At 37.3% G+C, this 25804-nt stretch overlaps 1 protein-coding gene across 36 annotated transcripts in view; it reads left to right on the top strand.

Moving 5' to 3' along the window:
- Positions 1-25804, top strand: part of RIMS1 (regulating synaptic membrane exocytosis 1) — a 335679-nt gene that overhangs the window by 264723 nt on the left and 45152 nt on the right. The window contains exon 1 of one of the 36 annotated variants that reach the window (XM_027797416.1): positions 21126-21447. The exons of the other annotated variants lie outside the window; for them this stretch is intronic. The gene's annotated coding sequence lies outside the window, so the exon portion shown is untranslated. Of the gene's footprint in view, positions 1-21125; positions 21448-25804 lie in introns of those variants that run through there. 36 annotated transcript variants of the gene reach the window in all.

Here is a 25804-nt window from a genome sequence, read left to right as displayed (position 1 = left end):
GCAGGTTGGTTCCTGTCTTCATTTAACATAACGGCAAAACTCCCACTGGCTATAATGGCTGTAGGATTGGCTTGCTAGTCTATGATTATATCTACCAATGTCTGAATCCTCAGAAATTTGAGTTTAAGCGTTATAAGACACAAGCAGAATCAGGAACTATTAAAAAAAAATAAAATTATGTCCATGGAGGAAATCAGTCTGATAAGAGTCTGGATGGCGTCATATAAGTGCTTCAGAACACTTCTAGACAGATTCACTATCCAAGAAGTTCAGCTGTAGGCTTATTGATCTATTAGTCCAATGGGAAGGGATCTTAAGCAAACTCAGAAACTGGTCTCTATGTGTATACTACTTCCACCTCATTTTTTTGTTAAGGAAAGTTCACGGGGTATTCAAAGTCATGTTTCAGATTGGTGAAATTATAACCTGACAGCTGCAGTAATCTACAATCCAGCAGAACACTGCAGTGGAACTGTAAATGTATTTAAAGTTATTCAAGTGTTTAAAGTTATTTCAGTTCATGTGTTTAAATACTACAATTCATTGTGTCCTAGCTTTTCAGTATTTGTCTCTTACAGAGGGCTTTAGTCATACCAAAATACCTGTATTTTCTAGACATTGATTTTTGTCAACTAGGCCTTGTCACAGTATCTTTGACAGGTTGAACAAAACAGGATTTTTTTTCCCATTAAATATTTCTGTGTTGAACAGATTTTATCAGAAATGTTCCTTGGGTCAGAACGTCTGATCACAAATGTCAGACACAGGAGAACCAGTAACCTCATGTGAGGCTGGAAAGGGGGAATCCTATGGTCAAATCCTTGCTCTCATTCAACCTCTTCCATTTCAATGAGTAGCGGAGCACTTTGGGTACAGGATTACCCAACCTCATGTACAAAACCAAGCGTCTGCAATGGGAGCTCCAGTTCAGCTTCACTCTAGACCCCCTAAAGTGAGATGTAGGTAGAATTCAGATGCTTTCCCTTTTTGATACTGTCCACAGAATCCATACCTCAGAGATTAGACACCTGCTTTAATTTTCTCTAAATTAAGGTAGTACTTCCATAGTGAAGAAAATGTATAGTAATCATATACAGTGCAGCTCATTAAGTAGAAATATGAGGAAGAAATTAACAGATTCATAAATTACTTGTAACGTTCATTATTTTTCTTCTAAGCTGGCAGTGGTTTTGCTCCCCTGAAAGACCTGTTGAAATAAATGGGACTTGCTTAATATACTATCTTTGCAATTAGCCTATTTCAACAACTAAATGTAGTGGAGTAAAATTTAAAATAATTTTATGTTATGTTGGAAAACATTGTATCCAGCAGTTTAATGTCCACTGTTCAAAATTTTCCATTCCAGTTGTCCACGCTTATCTTTGAATGATTGCTTGTCATTGCTGTGAAAACATCAAAGTCTTTAGAGACCTGAAAAAATGTTGTATCATGGGAATCAAATATCAAGAAAGGTCAGAATGTAAGGAAGTTGGTGTTGGAGAAAAGGAGAAGGCATTTTGATGATGATCTGAGCCAAAGCCAGCTTCCTGCCCTCCTGTGTCTGTACTGGTAGCCTCTGTCACATAGTCTTTAGACAATTCTTTATGTAGCTTACTTACTACATGGGAATGAAGAGTTAATTTAGGGAAAGGGTTGATTGTATTATGAACAATTTTTTTCAGACTGAAATTCATGCTTTTTAACACTAGCCTTAAAAACTACTTATCTTCAGTGGAATTCACATAAAAATTAGGGTGTTGTTACATTATTTCTCTAACTTCTCTAAATCATTAAAAAGAAGAAAATACTTATTATCTTGGATGGTTCATAGATCTCAAAGACAGGTGAATTGCCCTTTTCTACATTAGTTGTTGAAGGAACCTAGATGAATAGTTTAGATTGTTGCTTTGATTTTAGACATCTGAAGTTAAGTGAAATTTATTCTTTCTCTTAATTACTGATGTTTTTTAAGTTCAAGGAATTAGAAATCTGAAATTCAAATTTGTTTAGTAATTTGAAGTTTAAATTTTATTTTTTCCCTCCAAGGAACCTGATGTTAACATATATCAAGCAAGATGGGATGGGATGGGTTGGGATTGGATTATTGAGCAGGAAGGGCAAGGAAAAGAGCAATTTTTTTTACTTCCTGTCTTCTGTCTTGCTAAAACCACATATCCACCATCATCTTCATTTGACAGTTTGTCAGCCCAGTGGCCATGGGAAGCGTGTGAGTGTAGTGTTAAGTTTAAAGACAAAGTTTGTTGAACTGCCTTTTTTATGCACCTACTTTTGTTCTCCAGATATCTTCTTTACATGAGAAGTATGAAGAGCCTAGTAAACATATAGAAACTCAAATGAGGTGGTCCAGCTTTAGCTATCTCATTAAACGAAGTCATTCAGTAGTGTTTATAGGTGCCTTTTGTATCTAGAAGAAAAATAGACAAATCCAGAATACACAAGCAAGATTCCTAGTTGGCATCACCCTTGGAAAGGATGATCCCATCTCTTTCTCCATGGAATAGAGAAAAATGAATCCTCAGGCAGTTGACCAGCAAGCTGAGTTAATTAAACTAAATAGAAAACTGTGACTGGAGAGTACTCCAGGGTTTAGAAGAGTAACCTGAAGTGAAACTGTGCTCCTCTAACATATCTGCATGAGCTAAAAAACACTGGTTAGTTACTCATATTAAGAGATGTGATGTGAAATTTCTGAACATGAAGTGTGCCAGCTTAAGAAAGCAGTAGTTTCCGTTAATGTTGTTAGGCAGTATAACCCCATCATCCCTCATATTAATGCATCTCTGAAAACTGATATAATTAAGATTCTAGAGATATGAAAATATAAGATACTGTCCTCTTTAGGGCTGTTATTAAGAAGGCAAACTTTTGTTGTAGTTTTATACAATATATCATTAAATATCAGAAGGACCAAGGTTTCAGTCACAGTGAGTGTGGTTTATATCCACTAACTTCACCACCAGTTCTGCCAGCACAAAGCTTCCTGACCTTTCCTCCCAAATCCTTATGGAGATTTGGGAAAGAGCCTTTAAAAATCTAGCTAATGCCTTTTGCCCCATCATTCCAGGCAGAATCGATCTCTCTCTCTTTTCCCTCAGTTTTGAAGATTTGAGATTCTATAGTTTCAGACAATGTATTCTATATTATCCTATGTTTAGAAATAGTTAAACCTGGAAGAACATATGTTTTTCTTGTGGCTTTAAAGTCTGTGGGTACTAGCTATAAGTGTAGAACAATTCGGGGGGGGGGGGGGGAGGGTGTTGACAGTTTTTCATTTTGGTGAGTAACTCTTTCAGTTACATTACTCAAACTACACTGTGCTTTTAATGATGTACAGCATTTATAGAATGAAACATCTGAACAGCAAGGATAAAACCAGATGATGCAAAATAACACAGAAATACCGTGCATCTTATTTGAACAGCTAGATAACACTCTAGCTATTATTTGGGACAAAACTCCCAAATCCGAATTTTTGTAGTATTAGGAAACTTGAGCTTGTTGAAGTTCGTAACATAGAGCGAATGAAAGCAAATCTTCCCTTTCCTTTAATCAACAACAAGACACTGATTTCATTCCTACAACATATTTGTAATTGAATTACTTTTCAGAAAGCTGTGACATAGCATGCTTGGGAAATGCTGTTAGTTAATCTTCAGTCTGGAGATTTTGTTGATTAATACTTCTCGTAGGTTGCAAGAGGGAATTATGATTGATGCAAGTTTTAATTATAAGTATATAAAATAGCTTCTTCATTTCTAATTGGTTTAGCATTTTCAGGGGAATGTTATAAAAAAAATGGCTATGCATGGATAAACTAGTCTGCATATGAAATTATTCCAGACATCTTTCCTGTTACCATTCTGGGAAGTCTGGTTGACTGCCGTGCTCTCTAGTGGAAGTGCAGGGAAATATCAGGAATTTTTGTTCAGGGAACAAAATATTCTGGCGCTTTTGACTTGAATCAGAATCAGACTGTGAATTTGGTCTGCCACAGCATTTGGAGTTGGTGAGTTTTTCATGACTGAAGTCAGATCACCAGTCCTTCTTTATGGAGGTTTGCTTCCATCAGCCATGGTCTTTATGCGTTCGTAATACAGTTAAGCAATACTTTATACCTGTGTATGCTATAGATGTTACTGTATATAATTCAGGAACATTTCTCATATCCTAAATGAAGCAGAAGGAAATTTTTCTTGGTTTAATGCAAGTGATTGATAACTAAAACTCCATGTAAAATACATGATGATTAATCAGCACCAAATGGGCTTGGTCAGACAAAGAAGGTCATTTGATCGCTTCATTTAAAATTATGCCCTGTGATTTCATTGCATCATTTTTTCATTACGGGCCTGAATATGCAAAGATACCTGGACTTCTTGGTGATGTCAGGTAGGGAACTGTCATGCTCGGTAAAGGTGAGCCAGAGGCTTCTGTTTTGGAGGATTTAGCAGGTTGACTACCATAAGGTATTTCACTTAAATCTGATTGAACAAGATCTGCTAAATATATGAAAAATTATATAACTGCTTTTAAGGTGTATCTGGACTTCAAATTGCCCCTACGTTAGGAATACCACTGTTATTCCTCATTTTAAATTTGAAAATCACATCTTTATTAAGAATTATATTTAGTCTCTTAATGAAGGTGTGATGCGTGTCATATTTTGATCTGGTTTTACGTGCTTTGCTTAATTGAAAGCTTAAGTTTAATTAAAATATTTTAAATGACCTTATCAAAGAAAGAGGATAATATAATGGGTTATAACAGTAGACTTAAACCAGTCCTAAATTATTTCACATGTACCATACCACTAAATGGCTTGTATCACAAACTCACGCTTGTTGGGATTCAGGTATGTTTTCAGTACAGTACTGAAGGAAAATAGCTTTTTTTGGTTCGTACTGTCGACTCTAGCTAATACACCTTTTTATCCCCAATTTCCAGAACAGCATTTACAACTTGCTGGTAGCTGTTGTTCTTCCATTACACTAGAACTTCAGTGCTAGTACACTTGAGCTAGAAACAGGAATGATGGAGGAGTGAAATGTCAACACATGATCAAGTGAGGAAGGGGTTGATGGGATGATAAACAAATGGTGAAGGGTGATGGAGACAGGCAGGACCTCACAGTCAACAAAACAAGGCAGGAAGGAGCCCACCCCAAGTGTATGCACATGAATAAAGATGTGCTTGAGTGGAGAACATCTGGGGGAAGCTCACATATCTTTTATCGGAGATCAGCCCAAGTGGGTTGGCTCTCTGAATGGCCTGTGCTCTAATGCATGGGGAACAAACAAGAGGAATTAGAGATGTGCTAGGCAGCTGCAGGGCTATGATCTCATCGTGATCACAGAGATATGGTGGGATAGGTCACATGACTGGAGTCCTGTAGTCCATGGAAACACAGGACAGAAAGGCAAGGAAGGGTTGTTGCCCTTCTTGTGAGAGAGCAGAGTATGCAGGGAGCTCTGCCTAGAGGTGGATGATGAACCAGCAGAGATTTTATGGGTCAGGATTAGAGGGCCAACCACTGTCATGATGTTGTGGGTGTCTGCTATGGACTTCCTGATCAGGAGGAAGTAGTAGATGAAACCTTCTTCCAACTGACAGATTCATATTCACAGGCTCTGGTTTTCATGGGAAACTTAAGCCATCCTGGTATCTGCTGGTTGAGCAATGCAGTAGGGCACAAGCAATCCAGGAGATTTCTGTACTGCACTGATGATCAGAGGGAAAGTCTGGAGCAAGGACTCAGGAGAGGATGATCAGATCAGGGAATATTTAGACAAGCTATATGTGTACAAGTCATTGACACGTGGCAAGATGGACCCGTGAGTACTAAAGGAGCTGGTACTGACCAATGTCATTGCAAGGCCACTTGATAATCTTTGGAGCATGATGACAATCAGAGGATGTTCTTGAAGACGAAGAAAGCAGTTGTCACTGTCTATCTTCAAGAAGGGCAAGTGGGATCTGGGGAACTATAGGCCTGTCAGCCTCAGGTCAATCCCTGGGAAGCTGATGAAGCAAATAATCCCAGAAACCATTTCCAAACACACAGAATAAGGGGGTGACTGTAAATAGTCAGCCTGAATTTTCAAAGGGGAAGTCAGGCCTCACCAACCGATAGCATTCTTTCACTAGTTCACTGGCTTGGTGGATGAGAGGAGAACAGCAGATGTTCTCTGTCTTGTCTTTGGTAAGGCTTTCAGCACTGTCTTCTGAAACATCCTGATAGAGAAACTGGGGATATACAGCCTAGGTAAGTGAACAGTGAGGCAGATCAGAAACTGGCTAACAGCAGGCTCAGAGGGATGTGATCTGGGGCACAAAGTTCAGCTGAAGGCAAGTCACTAGGGATGTATGTCTGTGGTCAATATTGTGTCAGTACTGTTTAACATCTTCATTAGTGACTGGAATGATGAGACAGAGTGCACCCTCAGCAGGTTTGCAGACAACAGAAAACTGACAGGAATAGTTGATAGACTAGGTAGGTGTGACACTATTTAGAGGAACCTCAACCAGATGGAGAAATGGGCCAATAGGAACCTCGTGAAGTTCAACAAGGGAAATGCAGAATCTTGCATCTGGGGAAAAATAACTCCATGTACCATTACACAGTGGGAGTTCACAGCTGGAAATCAGCTTTGCAGGAGGGTTGTACTAAACAATCTCCAAAGATGTCCTCCAACCTCAACTATTCTGTGATTTTGTGAATAATGTATTGGGTAGGTGAATATGCTGTATCTGGAAATTACTTCTAATTCAACTCAGATTGGGACTGAACCTAAATGAAAGTAAAATATTTAGTTATAGAATGCAAAGCAGGTGACAGTTAAGTAGTGTGAAAAAACAGGTAACAGGAATGAAAAACTGTTTCATCTGTATTTAACTCCTGAAATCTTTCTCCCATTTTCATATCATGTGCTGACCTTTTACCTCACTCATGTGCATACTAAAGTTGCATAATCAGAGGCAATCCTCTGTAACCAGAGCACGTTAGATTTTATCGTCCATCCTTTCCTCAGGGTTTCGTTACAGTTTCTTTCAGGTTCAGATCTTATTCCACACATGCACACACATGCATGCGCAACACTCTTGATTCTTAACCAGTTTAGGAGACTGCTTCTCAACCTTGTGATTTTGGTTTTACTTCTCTGAGTGTGCATGCACAAACTTTATATGTATGTACTTCAAAAATGCAAATGACCCTTTGTCAGAGGACCCTGCCTTCCATTCTGCTGCTACCAAATCATCATCACACTTGGAGAGTGAATATTGGTTTTCCTGTCTGTTGAGACAATATGTTAATGTTACTAGGAAGTGATCATCCTTTTTATATCAATCTCTAAAATTGACCACGCTACTTGGTATCATGTGAGTATGATTAAAACATACAGCTTGCTTCTGGCTCATTGTGACAACCTGGTAAAACAGTAATCAACCACTTTGAGCTGATAAATGAGCTTGTAGTGACCAATCCTCAGGCTTTTCTTTAACAGATACCTAAACAGACTGGACATAATCAGATTTCAGGAATGTTATTTCATTAAACCTCAGCTATATTTATGACACATACAGAAGGATTTGGTCGTAATTCAGACCTGTTTTGTAGTAGGTGTTGTCTGTAAGCAGGACATCTCCCCATATCTGTTCTGTCCTCTCTATAAGAGAACAGGACTGGAAGGGACCTCTCTGGAGTCACTGAATGTAGCCTCTGCTATTACAAAGAACTGAATCAACAATGTATTTTCGGCATCCATCTTCAACCTAATTGGTTGCTTTTGCACCCACTGATTTCAGAAGGTCTTCCAAATCGAATTTCTTTGATGCTCTGGAAATTTCTTTCAGTTACAAGGTAAACCTATTCACAGGGAGTTTAAACACATTGTTCACATTTGTCCCGGTGCCACTATTAGCATATTATTTAGACAGGTTTATCCTCCCTTCTGCTTACTCTCTGGGGATTCATTGTAAGCAATCATAGTGGCTTAACTAGCTGTTGTTTTACTCAGTTACATATTACATCCTTTCTATTTTGTTGGTCATGCTAGCAGCCCTTTTCTGCCAGTTTCCAGTTTGAATTAAACCTTCTTGAATTCACATGACCGGCAGTGTAGATGAGGTCTCCTGCACAGTGTCATTAACTCTGCCCTAATGAACTCGTGGAAGGATCTATTTGCTTTTTTCATAACCATAATACTTGGTTGTACTGGTTATGTAGCAATAGGCCAAAATGGTCAAAAACTGTAACCATGTCAGCAGCTGTGCCTTTGGAGGCATAGTTACAGCTGGGTGGTTTTCTCAGTTCCCTGCATCTCCTTCAGAGTCTTTTCTCCTCGGATACGGAACATGCATGAAGAGCTAGGCGATATCAGTGTGGACCACGGCACAGTGTTCTCTTCAACACCCTGCTCCTGCAGGCTCGCCTTGCCACTTCAGCCAGGAGGAAATCCGAGAAACTTAGGTCTTTTTTCTATCCCCTTGGAATGTCAATTAACAATACTGAAAGGGAAGATCCAGTTAATCCAAAATATCTTTCATATACAACTTTGCAGAGGTACTTTCCAAATATCCTCAACTTTTTGTACTGAAAAGAAACTGTCTGCTACTTAATGAATCTGCTGTTCATTTCTTTTAAAAGGAATGAACATATTAAAGTTGGGTTTGACCATGACTGAAGATTTGCAGTAGATGTCTGAATGTCACCATGAAGCTGAAGATAAAGTGTATCATGCAATATCAATTTTTTCAATCCACAGTTTTTGCCCAACTCCAATAATTCTTCCAGTTTGTCAGCAGGGATTAGAAGTACCCTCTGCCAAATCTCTGAGAAAATAACCTAATGTTCCTTCAGCTGATGGTACTCTCATGCAAAGAGCTAACTAGAAATAAGGGTATGTAAACATTTTCTTTTCAAAGCCCTTGGGGACTTTCCTAACTGTGACAGTTCTGGAAACTCACACTTCTGGAGAGGGAGTCTGCTGGCTTTATGTACATGTAGGAGACTCCCTAGCACAGGATAGGGTCCCTGTCCTTATGCTGTTGTACTTTTGTTATTTATTGTGGAACCAGTCTCTTCAAGCTCTTAAGGTGATGAGCTTGAAAACTCTAAGCCAGGCAAAGGCTCCCAGTCACTTAAATAAGACCTCTCCCTTCCCAGCTTCTAGACCTGCCCAGAGACATTTTGCTTGGAATTCACTGGGAAATGGTGAGTGCTCACTGGCTGCTTTTCTGTGCTTGTAGCTCCCTCTTATGTGGCACTGTTTGTGCGCGTAGATCCCTTTTTTCAGAGTTTCATTTCATGCGGCTTATTATACTGATCTCTTACATAAAATGCTCAGTGCCTTTAGTGTGGGGCCAGATGAAGTAACTGGAGGTTTGCCATCTCATTGAAGGCAAACAGCAGCATTGATCTGCAGAAGATCTGTCAAGGAGAGATGTAGCCAGAGAGCGCTCTCTGGATTGGAAATAGATTTTCTCTTACTGGTTTTCCATCCTCCCACATAGTACATAGGAGCTAGTTTAATACAAATTATGGTGATGAGGGAGAATGGAGTAGAGAGTCTGAAGGGTCTTACGACCTCTTCTCAGCCTTCGCAATAGTGCTGCCTGTTACCATCATATATGTATGTGCAATAAAGTTGTTCAGTCCTTCCCCCGTGCTCTGTTTAGACTAGGATTTCTTCCAACCGTATCAACTCACTAATTCTCTTGAAATGCAGCAGTACTATACCACAGAGCCAGCTGAGTGAAGTTTAACTTTGTGGCGTGACAGTCGAGGAAAACATAATACCCAAAGGCTTTTCGTGCATTTGATGAGACTGAAGTCTGTGTTGAAATAAATAAACCCACTCATTTCATGTTAATTACAGAAGTAATGAAAATCTGTATATTGAATCTGTGCCACAATGTACAGGGTGTAGTTAAGGTTCTTCACTCATAGAAAAAACCCAAATATAAAATCTTTTCATTATTATTATAGATATTGCAGACAGAACTAGTGGAAACAACAACAGAACACTGCAGTTTATTCATCAATGAAAGGAAATGACCTGGAAAATGGAAACAAATTCACAGGTAGATTCAGACTGGCCTTGCGTGGGGTATTCATTATCCCACACTCATGATCTGAACCTAGGAGAAGATCCTGAAAATGTTTTGAATATTACAGATTTTTTTTGTGCCTTGCATATGTTTGGTCCCATGTTCCTCATACAAACCTGTGTACGGGCAAGTTCACATTATGTAAAGAAAAGATTGAGCTATACAAGTTTGCAGTGAAATATGCGGTACTGTAGCTTAGCATGAGAGGAATCCATTTGGGTATACTAGGCCAAATTGGATGTTTCTGATTTTTATAGCTTTCACCACTAATACTCTGTATAAAAATAAGTATTCTAATTGTACAAGATGCTATCAGCCCAGATCCTTCTCTGGCAAAGGAGACATTGTCATGCACTTGGAAGCATGGTGGTTCCTCATTCTAGGATTTTAAGGCCCATCAGGGTGTCGTACTAGAAGACATAGTAGATTCATCTTCTATACTATATATATTTCAGCACTGCCAAGCAGGTTAAAAAAAAATATATCTTATTACTTGCATGCCTCTTGCATGCCTAGCTGTATGCCATCAGGTGTCACTGGTCACAGTGTTCTAGCAGTATGCCCACCTGGGTCTCAACAGAAGTAGGTGTTGGCAATATATGAAGGGCTAGATCCCAGTGATTACAAATCTCCCCAGCTCCACAAACAGTGGTGTGGCTATCAGTCTGCGTCGTGCTGAAAATGTGGTCCTTAATTGGCATTTTCAAAAGGGTGATTCTTGCTTTTGTTGTTAAATTCTGCCATGTGCAGCACTTCAGAACATCACTGTGGAAGCTCTTTTCCATTTCCTAGTCAAGTACCAGAAATTATGAATTCTGCTGCATATGTATTCTGCTGCATATGTATTCACATATAAATCTGATCAGCCTTCCTTTTCAGTAATTTAACTCCAGATTATTACAGGTTGACATATTTCTAAAGAATCTTGGACTAAGTTCTCATTCACTATTTATCTTCCATATTATATCTGCTTCAAAGGCTGAGTAGCTAAGCACTTGCAAATTTATAGATGGCTGTAACTGTAATTTATCAGCCCAACTGTGGATCATCATAACCTGTGCTTCAATATGATTTTTTTTTTTTAATCAACTGTCAAAGCCCCAGTGCAAAGGTGCACACTGAGAAAATACTCATTTCTGTTCATAATATGAACTGGCCAGGCTTTGGGGAGATTATACTGAAGTTGTCCTCGTTTCTGAAGTTTTAATATTTATGCCTTGTAGTGGTGAAAATTATGAAAGCGTTCCCAATTTCTTTTTAAAATTATTTCCCTGCAAATATAGCTTGACTGAAGAGTATTTCTTGACCTGAGTATTTCTTTCTTGGGACAACTTATAGATCATGCAATTTTCAGGTACAATTTTTTTCTAAGGTGACTATGCTGTACCTCACATAAGTATGAAATCCTTCATCTTCTATGTAAATAGGAATCCTTCCTTTCCAAGAAAGAAATATGAGATACTATAACTAGGCTACACTAATTATAATAATTCATATATTTATAATAAAAGAATGTATTTATTTTGTGTTTAAATGTACAAATAACAGAAAAATCATCAGAAATAAGTGGTTCTTCTAATCTGAATAATTAAACCATACTGATTTTTGTAGCTATTACAGCTCAGAATCAAATTTTAAGCCTCACGCTTTAACCTACACAATTAACTTTTAGGTTTTGAGTTACAGTTCAGTAAGCTGTAACTGAAAAACTGTGTAACGTTTGTAAGTATATAATGTCTCTCAAATTCCTAGGAACTAAATATCTGGGTTTTAATCTCAATGTGTAGCAACTGCATTTTATTATTATCTTATTACATTATTGTCCTCTAGTACGAGTTGGCTTTCAAAGGCCAAAGTTTGTTAACCTAGGTACTTTCTCACTTAATATATTGAGTGGAACTGAATTCTTTAAAATCAGACAAAAAGTTACTTGTTTCTTTTGTTGGCCCTTCTCCAAATGTGTCTCCTGCTAGTGGGGACAATGCACACATTCCCCAGGATGAAATTTATTGAATGGTTTTCTGTTTCTAGAAACTCCTGTGGTCCACTTGTTCAGCTTAGACTGTTGGGGAGATTTTTGTTGCTTCTAAGCAAGAGGGGGAGTTATGTTAAGCTGTTTCACCATAAAGAAAAATCTATTGCTAATTTTCATTCTTCCCTGGAAGTGTCGAGCCACTCTCTCCACCACTTTTTGTCATGACCCAGAAATAAAATAATGCAAGTAATATGAGAGACACTTCACTGTAGTTTGATTCTTCTTTTTTTGCCTAGCTAACTTCCACAGAAGTTCAGGGTTGTACTTTGTATGTGTGACCCAGAACCTCTAATAGAGCAGGAAAACATAGAATTATTTTTTTTACACACTCTTTCTGGTTTAACTTCACAGGGCCTTAGAATTTAGGCTAAGGAAGGAGAGAGTTTTGCAGAGGCAGATGAGACATCCATCTCGGAGAGTCATCCATACAGAAACACTATGAGGTAGTAGCCCAGTTTGACCTAATGTGAAGCCAGCTTACTCTTCATGGAAAAAAAGGAGGTTTTGTTTCAAGGCACTATTACAGAGCTCAAATTGCTAGGATTCCCTGGTGAACGGGGATCTCAAATTGTTTAAATAATCACTTAGATATTGACAGTGAACATCACCAAGGGATAGCCAGCAGAGCACAGTGGTCTGATTTTTGGGAGGTCTCTCTTCATACTGTTTGCTTTTGTCATGTTGACGTGTGTACTAAGATGGATATTTAAGGGGGAATTTGCAAGAAATTGAGCATTTGAAGCATTATCTTCGTATCAGCAAGCTTAGTTGTGCATGGGAAGAGGAGAATAAATAGGGCGATGAATAATATCTTTTTCTTTTGCCCAAGAGTAACAAGCAGCAGTAAAGGGAAGGGTAGTGAGCTACAGACTACATGTGCAAGACGTATCAGATGGTTTCCGTAAATGATGAATGAGCACTTCCCACAGCCTGTGACGTTGTGATTAGTGATTTATAGTCACGTTAGTGAAGTACATAGCTTGTTCTGTGCCACGTGTGCTTTGCTGGAAAGAAAAAGATTCAAGTGTGTGACAGCACTTTGCTGAATCACAATGTTGAAGTACTTGTTTGTAAGTTTTATTCTGGCTGGCTGGACTTCCGCATTGCATTGAGCATTTGCATTGAATTGCCAAGCATTTTTCCATTCCCATTAGCTTCAGGAATTAGACTCTCTCAGCACTTGTACTAGCAAGCTATTACAATTATTTATTTTTCATTTTTAAATACAAGCTATTAAAGTTAGTGTTAGAACTAAGATATTATACTGCTTTAGCTTTTGTTCATCATGACTGAAACAGTAGTGGAATTCCAGTTTGATATAAAAAAAACTGTTATAAATACCAGAAGACAACTTACATATTTATGACACTAATTATATTGCTGATAATTTGCTTGTCTATGACTTTTTCTTTATAGTGAAGGTTTCTGCTCTAAACAAGACTCACAAGACTATAGGGTCACTAAGTAGAGATTGATTTTTCTTATATGATGCAGTAAGCAACATTTGTTGTACAGTGGCTTCAGTGGTTTATAGTTCTATGTGTAAATACTGAGTGAGATTAATTATTTGATATTGCAATGGAGAACAACTTCCCTCCCATACTAGAATGGGAGTATCCATAATATAGCCAGTGCTGCTGCTGACAGACTGAAGACTTTCCATGGGTCTTACTATTAAAAATAAACAATAAAAGCCCTCACTGGAGTTACAGCCAGATGTCGGCTGTGTTTTCAAAAGTTTTCTTTTCATCTTGGAATTTTCCATTGCAAAGTCTTTATTTAAAAATACAATGTTGCAATTAAAATTTTACTATGCGACTGGTGTGAGGGTTTGTTCAATCCAAAGAGCATCTCGATATTAATGATGCAGAGAGTGGCATATGGAGTACTGTTATAAGAAGCAGTATTTTTCAAAGCATAGGATGCTTTAAAATCATCAATGAAACTTATCTACTCCTTAGTTGTTAATCAAAGTCCTACTGCAAAAATAAACTGAGGTGAAATCAAGATCATCAACAGTGGGTACTAAATGCAATTGTTTTTTTGATGTAGGCTTTCTTACTTCCTTTAGTATGCTCATTTGCACTGTGTGTTGCATCCATAAATACATGTGTGTGTCCCTGATACATTTGCATTAGTGCTGTGCTCACAAAAGATATATAAGTATTAACTAAAACATGGAGGATTGATAAAAAAAAATAATTACTCAAACTCAACTCAAATATTAAATATTTATTGCAGTGAAAAGACCATGTGTACAAGGTGTTTTGGAAAAACTCAGTTAGTGGAGTGTCACAACCTAGCAGCCCACACTGCAGTCACCTGCCTCCTCCATTGTGTCTCCATGATCTTCCCCTACCCAGAGTGTCCAGCTGGCAGGCCGAAGAGAACAGATAAATACTGAGATCATATAACAGCTTTTCTTCAGCAAGGCACCTTATTTAATGTATCTCTTATCCGTCTAGTTATCAGACTTCACAAAACTTGTAAAACCTTGGTATGTTCAACTCCTTCTCAATGGATCAGTTCTGGCTGAAATTCACCACCATGAGCCAGTAGGGGAACAAGTGACAGAAGCTGTAAGGATTGCGTAAGGAACACAGGAAACAAGACTAAAAGCTCAGAAATTTCATCTCTGAGTTAAAAAATGAAGTTCACTAATTTTTGCCTTTTTTCTGCATTGGAAGTTTATAAGCCAAAAAGTAATCTGAATTTCAGAGAACAGTATGATAAATAGCACTTCAAAATATTTTAATAAGTCTATACTCAAGACAGTGATAAGTTTTTACAAGCATTAGTAGATTTTTTATGATTATTTAGGACATTATGCTCTGGAAAGCATGAGTGTAATGGTAACATTTTAAATCTGGGTTTATCCTTTCTATTTGCAAGCTGGCAGTTTGACTGTTTTGTGTGCTTAACAAACTGATACCTTTATTTGGCTTTCCCCCAGAGGGGCAATTGATACTTGGCAAGACAGAGAAGTCTTTAAAATTATTACACTGCTCTTCAATTTTTTACACAGACCAAAAGTTCAAGCTAATGGAAAACCTGTCAGTCTTCAGTGTAACTGTGTTGAGTAGTAGTGATGTGACTGCTACTTTGCTTAAAATACAACAATTTAAAATGGAGAGATATGGATATGACACCAAACAGTGCAAGCCAAATTGTCTTGAAAGAGAATACAATTTAAATATAGTGCAAAATGCAACTTGTGGCTAATGCAGATTCCCTAGCAGGGTTAGCAAAGACCTTCACAAATGTGGACAATTTTGTTCTAGCTTTCATCAGATCTGACAAATGAAGGAGCATCTTTTTCAAACTTCAGGATGGCAATAGTGTTCATTCTTGTAAAGAAGGAGTATTTACGCAGCAAAAAGCCTAAGCAAGACTTCTGGGCAAAGCTATAGGGATAAAACCACTCTGGGAACCTTTTCAGCATTGGGCAGCTTTCTTTAAGATGCATGATCTTCTATTGGCAATAGAGAAGCTATCACATTGTGAGTTGGTCAGAGTTTAAGAAAGCTAAAAGTATATAGCTCAGGACAGGTTATCCAAACCATAACACAGCGTAAGAAACTCGGGTAGAAATCTTGGGAAGAAAAGGGTTCCTTCCACCAACTCTGGCACTGCGGTACCATCATGCTGCTTATTCTGGACATATCCCTGCTTCTGGATATTCCCTGCTATAGTATCTGGAAGTATTGGTCTCTATTTTGCAGTTTGATTCCCTTTCTGGAGTGCCTGGTTTAGTCATGTGGTGCATAAACAGCTATTCATATACAACTTTATCCCGGCATATTATCTCAAGTCAGCAACTTGCTATACCTGGACCAGGAGTCCTGGCTTTCAGGGCTTGTGAGGATGGGCACAACACCATCTAAGTGCAGCTCTGTGGCTTCTCACTCCAGAGCTAAGTTTGTTTACAGGAAGCTTTTGGTCCCTGTGTTGCATCATGTATTTGTATTGCAAGTATCTCCACAGAGCAGTTACCATATAGACTCTTTCCTTTTGAACAAGTGCTGGAAGAGTGTATATAGTATATCGTTGATCTGAGAGTGATCTTTTGCATTACTCTGTGATTTTACGGTTAGTCTCCGTGCCTCCAAATAACATTACTTATGAGTAGCTGGAAGAGAAATTCAAGTACAGTAAATTTATCAGAGTTCAGACAGAATAGTGAAGGTATGTTTAATGTCATCAATAAAAATTACTTAGATGTAGAAAGTCAGAAAACTACAATTTTAACAAAGTTTGCCTGACTAAGCAATTCAGTAAAGTCTCTGAAATTCATAATGACCAGAAATGGAAGAATGACCAGTAAATTGGCTTGAACAGCTGTCAGAATAAATTTATAATCACCAAAACCCTTCATTTTACAATACCTCAACTGAAAACAGGAAGGAAAAACTTAAAAGTTCTGGTTTGTTAAATTTATGGCTGTTCACTCGTCAGTTCTTGATATATTGGAATAAAATGTGTTTTTATAAAAAATCACCTGATTAAGAATGTAGCCTAAAATGGAAGGAAAAGGCCAACATTGCATAGCATTTAGATTGATGTTTATATTTTTAAAAAATCAGGAGAAAAATAACAGCAGCTTGCATGTATGAATAAAATACTCCACTAGTTATTATATTACTATATTCCAGTATAGTTCTACTGCTTACATGTGAATGTTTTTCATGACATGAAGCACTAAATCTGAATTTATGCAATATACAGAATGCTTACTAAAGAAAACTTTCACAAAATTTAAGTTAGAAGAATATGAGGAGTGCAAAGCTAAGTGCTGAAAGATAGGAAACACTAGAACTGAGGCTGCCTGTGTAAACGTGGCCTTTTTGTATGTAAGCATACTCATTTAATTAGTCTCAGATTTCTCTCTGTGGAAATTGCCTCAATCAGTGCATGGTATGGGTCAGGGACAAATGAAGGTGGCGCGCAGAAAGAGTTGGTCATCTTTAAAACTCAGATTCTCTCTGTTAGAGAAGCTAGAACTTGTTTAGAGAAGCTAAATTGAGGAGGGAATCGTAGGAAGAGAAAGGATGGTCGTCTGGCTCATTTAGTTACTGCTCTGGGAAATGAATCTCTTTGGGTCGCAGCCCCATAGGTTTTGTGTGACGTTTGACAAGTCATTTCAAACATGTATTCATTGGTGATCATATGCTGCCTGTTGCATGTGAGTTTATTCTGGCTTGATGCTATGGATTCAATCGTCAGAGCAAAAAACATACTTAATTCTTTAACATTCTGGTTTGTTTAACCCAGTTACATAGTGAAAGATGACAAGTTTATATGATTTGCACATTCACCGTGCAAAATGGGGTAAATGACACATGGAAAAAGTGTACTTTTTCTGCAAAAGTGAGAGGATGGTGACTGTTTTGTTGCTACAAAATACAAACTGACCATCTCATTGGGGGGGTTATAATATAATAAATACTTGTGATGGCATGTTGGAAAGGCTTTCGTTCAGTCTCAGGAATTCTTAGGAACAATTTTGTCTTCAGAATGAGCGATGAAAAGAACTTGTTCCCCAAGTTTTCTTATTCTCTTCCTAATTCAGTATCACCATGAACCAGTTTCCTTCCTTCCAGGGATTATTGTCCACCTCACTTTTTTGCACTCCAGTCAGATGACTTTGTCTTGGGTCATGCCTGACGGCCAACAGAGAAGATGCAACCTCCCCGCATCCTGGGCAGTCCAGCTAACTTTCTCAGATCCAGGGTAGCCAAGAGGTGCAATTCCTGGCAAATACTGGTTTTCTGGCTCTAGACTTGAGGTGAAAAAGTAATATTCAGGAAATATCCAATCTATTTAGCAGTAGGAGCTGTGAGTGAGTGCAGTGCCACTTTGTAATAGAAAGTCTCCTGGTATCTAACTGTTGATCTCTTTAAAGTCTCTTAATATGGGAGTTATGACTTAAAGATGTTGTTTTAACAGATTTACGGATACTCAAAAGAACAGAAAACAGTTTGTGCTCTAATAGAAGGATCACCTCATTGTCATCTTTCAGTCAGGCACCAGCCATCCATAAGTACTTCTCAAAGCAAGTGAATTTATTAATTTATTGTGCAACAGTACAATATGGATTTTTTTTTTCTTTTTAATTTCTTTAAAAGGACCAGACAATCTCTCATGGTATTTCAGCTGGAACTTAGAATAAATAAAAGAATAAATTAAACCTTGGGCAGAAAAAAGGCATGGAAGATTCCTACCTGAAGTTTTAATGTTTGACAAATTTGAAGAATAGATGTAACTAACAGGCAAGCCAGAAACTTTGTAATTGACCGGCATTTTGCATCTAAATTCTCCACAGTATAAGCATCCACCGCAATGCTTGAAGTAAATCAGCAATCCTACTTTTGTCTCTGATTGCCCAGATCACTGCAGTTCAAAATCAAACACCAAAACCGTTCCATGAACTAGTGCACTTCCCAGCTTCATTAGAGAGAAATATATTGAACGTGCATGGTGATTTAATTAATATTGCTTCTTGGGTGATCTCTCTTGGGGCACAGGCAAGCTCACTGATGTGACCTGAGTCAAAACTCTTGCTTTCTGGGGGGGAAATCAAGAGCAATATCCCACAAATTTTGTTGTGGAGGCAATACATGAAAGCAGTTAAGCTAAGCTGCTTAAAAATATGATGTATCCTTTCTACCCCCAAACAGTATATTACAGATGGAAACTTCTGGTTCTGAGGTCATTTATGTAGAAAACCAAGGTGAAGCCAGAGTAATTAATGTTCTAATTATTCATTATCTAAAGATAATTATTTTTTTCAAATCCATCATTATAAACTGCTTTATGTGTCTGTCAGAGAGGGAGGGAGATGGAGTCTTTAATCCATTCAGAACATCTGTACGTGAAAAATGGAGCATTGCTTGTGCATTTCTAATTATCTAATTATGTGTCCCCTTTCAAAGAAACCATCACGTTACCAGCAGCCTTTCTTATGATCTGAAAAAGCTTGAAAAGTAATTTTAATTGGTTTTTTCATTTAGTTATTGCCATTGATTAAGATGAAGTATAATTCATAAACTTTTATTACAGGAACATTACACTAACATTTTTAACAGGCAGTACATGTTATTTTTAGAATGGAGAAATGTAGGAAAATAGTTTTAGCCATGGCCGAGACCTCAAAGCAGCTCTCACTTGTTTTTTCTTCATCTGGATTTATCTTTTTAAAAATGTTTTCTGTATTGTCTTTGTTAGTCCTCTCCTTCCAGTTTAGCCTTTCAGATTTTCCTCCTCCATTCTCTATTTTGTGGCTATATCCTGTTGCCATTACTTTTGTAAGGGAGCAATGAGCAATCTATCCCATACTGATGATGTAGCCTTTTTACTTGAAGAGCAGTGAGATCACAGGTGCTTCAGTACCTCATGCTTTGGAGGGAAAAATGCAATGCAACTTGTTGTAACAGGAATAATAATATGTTATTGCTGAACATTATAAAGGCAGAAAAACTGATTAATTCAGCTTTCTTTTTACTGAAGAAGGCTTTCTCTATTCAGTGGTGAGCATAAAAATCTCCACATTTTTGTATTTGTCATACACACGCTGCCCAATACCTATTTCCTTAATACCTGTTTAACATTTACGTGCTTGCCATGTTTGGTACAGTTGAACTTGATATATACGTGGCTATTTGCAGTCAAGTTGGGGTCATTTGACCTGTTTGTCCTTTGATTTCCATTAGCCTGCCTGCATCAGCATTAATACTGATCCTTAACCCTGAGCAGCACCCCTGCAGTAGCTAACTGCTTTTGTGTTGGTTTCATTTTGTGATTCTTGTGATTAGTTGGCTTCAGGCTGACAGCGCCATGGGTACGTGCAGGCAGACACACGGGCTCCCGCATACAGAGACGATTGTTGTGCTTGTTTCAGAGAATATAGATCAACTTGATGAAGTGCTTTGGAAAACAGTTAAAATCTGCTTATCTTTTCTAACATTCAGACTTACTTTCTGAATTGTTATTCTTTTATTTCATGGAATTTTACGCGTTTAAAAATTAGAAATCTGTCAGACCTGTGAAACTTGCACAATTCACATGTCAGTGTGTTACTGAGAAAGGCATTTTCACAAAACACATTCTGATACTATATTCCAGCATGGAAATTTCCTGGTCTTCCAAAGAAGGATGTTAACCAGTTAAACTCCCAGAGGAGACTTCTGTAATGAAGCCTTCCCCAACCCTTGCCTCGATGAGGGTTTACACGTTGAACACAATGGGGCTGGGACTCTGTCATTCCAGAGGCAGTATCTGTGTCACTGAGTAGCACTTCTTTACAATATAAGAATATTGTAAAGAACAGATATACTTTACAAGAATTACTGGATTTCCATTATCTTAATACACCAATAGAACTCTAATATGGTGACTTTACAGGAGAAGCAAGTTTTTTTCTGGTTCTAATAACTATTTCGTGGATTTAATACATGATCAATGTGTGTGTTAAATTAATATGTATTTCCAGTTGGTACAGACTGTACAAAATAACAATTTCATTGAATCAACTAACTTCTTCATGATCTAAAAAAGTCTCTTGACTAGCTAGAGAGAATTTTAATATAGGATATGAGTTTGTCCCGTGGTTTGTAAAACACCTTGTTCGAGTTAATTTATGAAATACCATAAATAGTACACTAATTGATCTTGAAACAAATGTTATATATCATATGTAAGTATAGCTATATATTCTAAGACTGACAGCAATTTGTGGACAGGTAATTTAGAGTTTGGATTTATGAATTATGTTTCATATAATACTAGTAACAAGACAGTTTATTTTTAGAAATGTAATGTTTCTCATTATAAAGCAGTGCTCATCTTCCCTTTGGTCCACAACTATTACACGTTTAGGAGGTTATTAGTATTCATGAGCTACCTCATTGCAAAAGGGTGCCATAGAGGCTATGAATTAGTACGTGATTCTGCATTCAGCAGAGGAGAAAGGAAGCTTACTAGCTCGTGCTGGTGAAGCTCAGGGATTCTGTCAAAAGATTCAAGTTACTTCAACGGTGTGGAAAGAACTTATATTAAAATATCGTCTATACGGCAAGGAATTGAGGGGATTGCTTATTTACCTGTGGCTTGCATTATTGGAAAAATGGATGGAGTAAAAATGAGCAATCATGAAAATAAATACCTAAAGTATTTTTTTATAAATCATCAGTAAGTCTAAGAGAATGAAGTAAATACTGTAATTTTAGCAATGGCTAATTGCTTAATGCTTTTTACCCTAAAAGGATATACTTCCAGATATTATATAGGTGAGTTTATGAACAAAGTTTGTTCTAGCTTCCTGTGTCTTACTATCTTTCTTTTTCAGGTGATGTGTACTATTGGCAGATATTTGATGTAGTTACTGAGAAATGCTGAGTGTATATCTATATACTAATTTTCTTAATCCAAATAATTTGTTCAGTATGATTTTCTGCATCTTGAATGTATGTATTCAATATCTGTATGTAGAGAGATATACCATGATTTAATACATGTAATTGGCTTTGTTGCAGTTCTATATAGTTGTGTATGCTATAGTTTAATATAAGCAACTATAATCCATAATGTCCTTGTAGTGTGTTCATTTTACAGAATTTACCTCAGGGCAGCTTGTAACTGAAACTACTCTTTAAGTTTTTTATCTTGATAGTTCATTCTTTGTTCTCACAGTACAACTTTCAGGCAACTTGCAAAACTGAAAGTACTGCTTTCTTTCACAGCTCTGATGGCTGAAGTGTAAATGCAGTCTTGATTTTGCCTTGTGTAGTACAGATACCCCTTTAGATAGGATCTATCTCAACTGCATAAATTTTGGCAGGAAAATGGAAGTGTTTTTCCCCTGGTAGGGGGAGCAGAGTCTTCCCAGCTGACAGGGGAGCTGGGGGGTAGGGAGTGACCCCAGTGCTGAAGGACAGCTCTGGGGAGCTTGGGCTGGGGATGTACCTCAGATCTTGCTGGGGTCAAAGGGGTTTTTCTTTAGTGGTTTACTTCAATTAAAAAAAATAATAAATTAAAAAGTAAGTGACTTTTTCCATGCTAAATATCTGTGAAGTAAAACAAAGGCACAGATAGATTGTCTGTACCTATTCTTAATATACATGTTGATGATGTTATTATGGCAATAATTAGAAATAATGTATGGTTTTTGCTGAACTAGTCATTGAAAGAATTGCTAAAGATGGTTAAACAATTTTAAATAAAAATGTAGTAAATTATTTCATTCATAATTTCAAGAACTAAATGGAGTATACTGATAACTATTTTATTCTTAGTTATTCTGCTACTGAAAACAGTATTCATTTATTGTGTTATGGTAACTAGGTTTGAATCAGCAATATAACAAGAATTTAGTGATTTTAGCCAGAGGCCTGCAAAAACTTGTGTCTGCATTTAAATGGATGTGTCACTTATCCCAGCAAGTCCACTAAAGGAAAATAAAATTTTAGGTATGTTATTATCAGAAGGGTTAAGTGCAAAAGGATATATGTAAATTCATGCAGGTCTTTTGCTTCTGTGTGCTTCATAAATTAAACTCGAACCATATTGAAGAAAGTAACAGTGTGAGCTAGGAGCTATTTCTCCAAGTGATAGCCATTAATGGAATGGAAAAATACAGTGTTCTAAGGGTACTCGATTAGATTGTATAAGAAGATTGAATTTAAAATGCCCATTATTTTAATACTGTTCCAATTAATGTAAAATAATAAACTAGCCCAGGGATTAGATGAACGCAAAGGAATCTTAATCTGTTTGCCTAGTGATGACAAGGGGAAGTATTGGACAGCTGTAAACTGTCGGATTTGATCCTTGGTCCTATCCCATTAAGCCTGTTTCTAGCAAACTAATAGCTATTTTGTACTAGAAGTACACTAGAACATATTTCCTAGGAAAGCAGGACTTTATATCTGCAAGGTAAAACCAAGTACAAGATTAATCTGAATGCCAAATATCTCAGTCTTTCTTTTATTAAGGTAAATCTTCTGATTCCCTCTACCCTTCACAGAGAATGAAAATTTATATTTGTCTGGGTCTTGGAAAAATTAATTTATCTATTATTCAGGAAGTATTCATAGTCCTTGAATTAGGGTTTTAATACATCGAAAATGGGATTTTCCTAAAGTTATGATACTGTCAATTCTTATTTCTCAGTTGATGGACATCCTTGTCTCCTAAATTCTTATTAAATAATGTGAGATCAGAGCATTTCAGCTCCATTGTACAAAAAAGTAGACTGGCATAAAAACGTTGTACAATTGGTATTTATCATATTCAGAAACACTTGAAATTCAGTACAGCGAAGTCAGTTGTATGATAAACAATAATTTCTTTAATTGCATGGCAGATTTTATAGTCCATTAAACTGTAATGCTGTAAATGATACATTTGTGGATTAATATGTCAGCAAAGCACATGTCAATATAGCTCAAATGTCAACAGATGCTCTCAAAAGTATTTTCAGTTTCTTTCGCCTCTTACTAAAGTATTGATGCAGAAACAAGAGTTCCAGAATTGACAACAAATCCGTGGCTCAAAAAGGGAACAAAATAACTACAGAAAGCTTTAAGTAGGGGGCATAATGAGCATTGCAGAAATAGTCACTGAAACACAATTCCAAGCACTGGTGGAAAGGAATTATCCATGTGGAAAAGAATTGTCCATGTCTAATCAAAGTAGAAAGTAGAACCCCTGAAAATGAGACCTGCATGATTCCACCCTTTCCAAGTATCGACTATACTTTTGGTCTGCCTTCTGCTTGAAATGGCAAAGCATCTCCTCCTTCAGAGAAGCAAACCAGTCAGTGGTGGTGCCTTCTGCCACCCAGTAGTCATGACTGTGGGGCCTTGTTCCCTCAGCAGAGGAGGAGGAGGGACTCAACATCAGAAACTGGCCAGTGTCGGAATGACGTTGGGAAGCCCCGATGCACTGAATTAGGGATCTAAGTTTCTGTTTGAATATAGGGACTGTATAATAGCACTCCAAGCTAATGATACAGGTTGATTGCATATTCAGACAGGATTATCACACTTTTGATAAATTTGATCTCTAGTTTTAAGGTTTTCATAACTGCGCAAATTAGTAACATTACTTATTCTAAAAGAGAAAACGTTTCCTAGCATTCTCTGTCCATAGCCAGAATTCTGTGCTAGAGCTATGGACCAATATCAAGCCCCAAAATTAAGGAAGATAAACCTCACTAAATCTTCTCAAATTGTAGAAAAATACTTTTATCAGAAGTTTCAGCATGAATTTTGAGATGTTCATCACTGCTTTTTAAAATTAATTTTCTCTTTGAAGAATAATGACTCCTATGTGGCAATCGCAATTCATATTTTTTCATTACAGTGTTTGTGGAGAGGTAAAGAAATAAATCTGTGTTACTCAAAACAAAAGTAGCTGCTAAGTTAGTTATTTTGTAAATCTGAGGTTTTTGCATTCTGTGAGCCACAATAAAAATACCATTTAGTAATCACTGCAACTTTGAAAAACAGCAGTGTATGTAGCTTATGAACTAAACACCTGTACTATATTAGGGACATGATTTATATTAAAGCCAAGAAACTTATATTTATCTCCCTCAAGAAAATCAGTCTCTATTTTGGAAACATATTATTTTAGGGCATTTTCTGGCGATTTAATATTTTTTATGTGAACAAAACCAGTTTGCCTGACACAAAACCTTTTCCTTGATACTTGCATATTTATGGAAGATGGTCTTTTTTGAGGTTTTTTTTTTAAATGATCAGAAAATGCATTTAAAATTCTTCCTGGAATAATTGACTAGATACATGTGTCTGTATGTGTGAGTGCTCGCATATATATGAGGGAGTGTGTTCTGGGGAAAATCGACCAATAAAATACAAAGGAATTTTACACAGAAACATCAAAATGCCTATGTTCTTCTATTTTTGCCATGCAAACTCAAAAGCCAATCACTAAAGTCACAGTGAGATGGGTGGGGAACAACAGAGAACCTGTATTAAGGTCAATGTGCCTCAGGTGGTCCACTGAAATGTGTCCTTGAGCACTGCAGTGCGTCACAGCCCATCGTTCTATGGGAAGGTGGTAGCTGTTTTTTTATCCAAACTTAACAGGAGCAGATGCTAAGCGCTGAATGTAGTTAAATGCCTATGCAGAGACTGATAATGACCTTTCTATTAAGTGTTGTCTATTCAAGGGCTTCTTCAAGTTCTTCAAACAATATTATCTATTTTTATCTGGTCTTAACCTATGGCCACACATTAGTAAATCAGGGTAACTGTCAGTAAAACGTAATTTGGGAATACATTATTTTATACCTTACTGGATCTGCGTTTGGACAGGGCTGAGTAGAGCTTTAGCAGGGTCCAGATCAGTAGAAGTCACGAGTTGTCAGGTTTTCTCCCACAGACCCCTTCACTTCTCCCTGGCAAGATTTCCTATCTGTCTGAAACTTGCTGTGACATAAAGATGCCTGTGCCTCTAACTCCTTTCTTTTGTGGTTTCGTTTGGTTTGGTTTGATTATTTTTATTTTTTTTTTGGAGGGGGAGCCAAGAGCAGGCCATCACATCTGCTGGGAATGGATCTTGCTGGGAGGGGCAGCAGGACTGTTGCTCAACAAATAAATTCAAAATTTTTCTTCAAAA

This window comes from Falco cherrug, chromosome 6 (genome assembly GCF_023634085.1).
Source record: "Falco cherrug isolate bFalChe1 chromosome 6, bFalChe1.pri, whole genome shotgun sequence".
In the NCBI taxonomy this organism is placed as follows: Eukaryota; Metazoa; Chordata; class Aves; order Falconiformes; family Falconidae; genus Falco; species Falco cherrug.
This window is presented reverse-complemented; position numbering and strand designations above follow the sequence as displayed.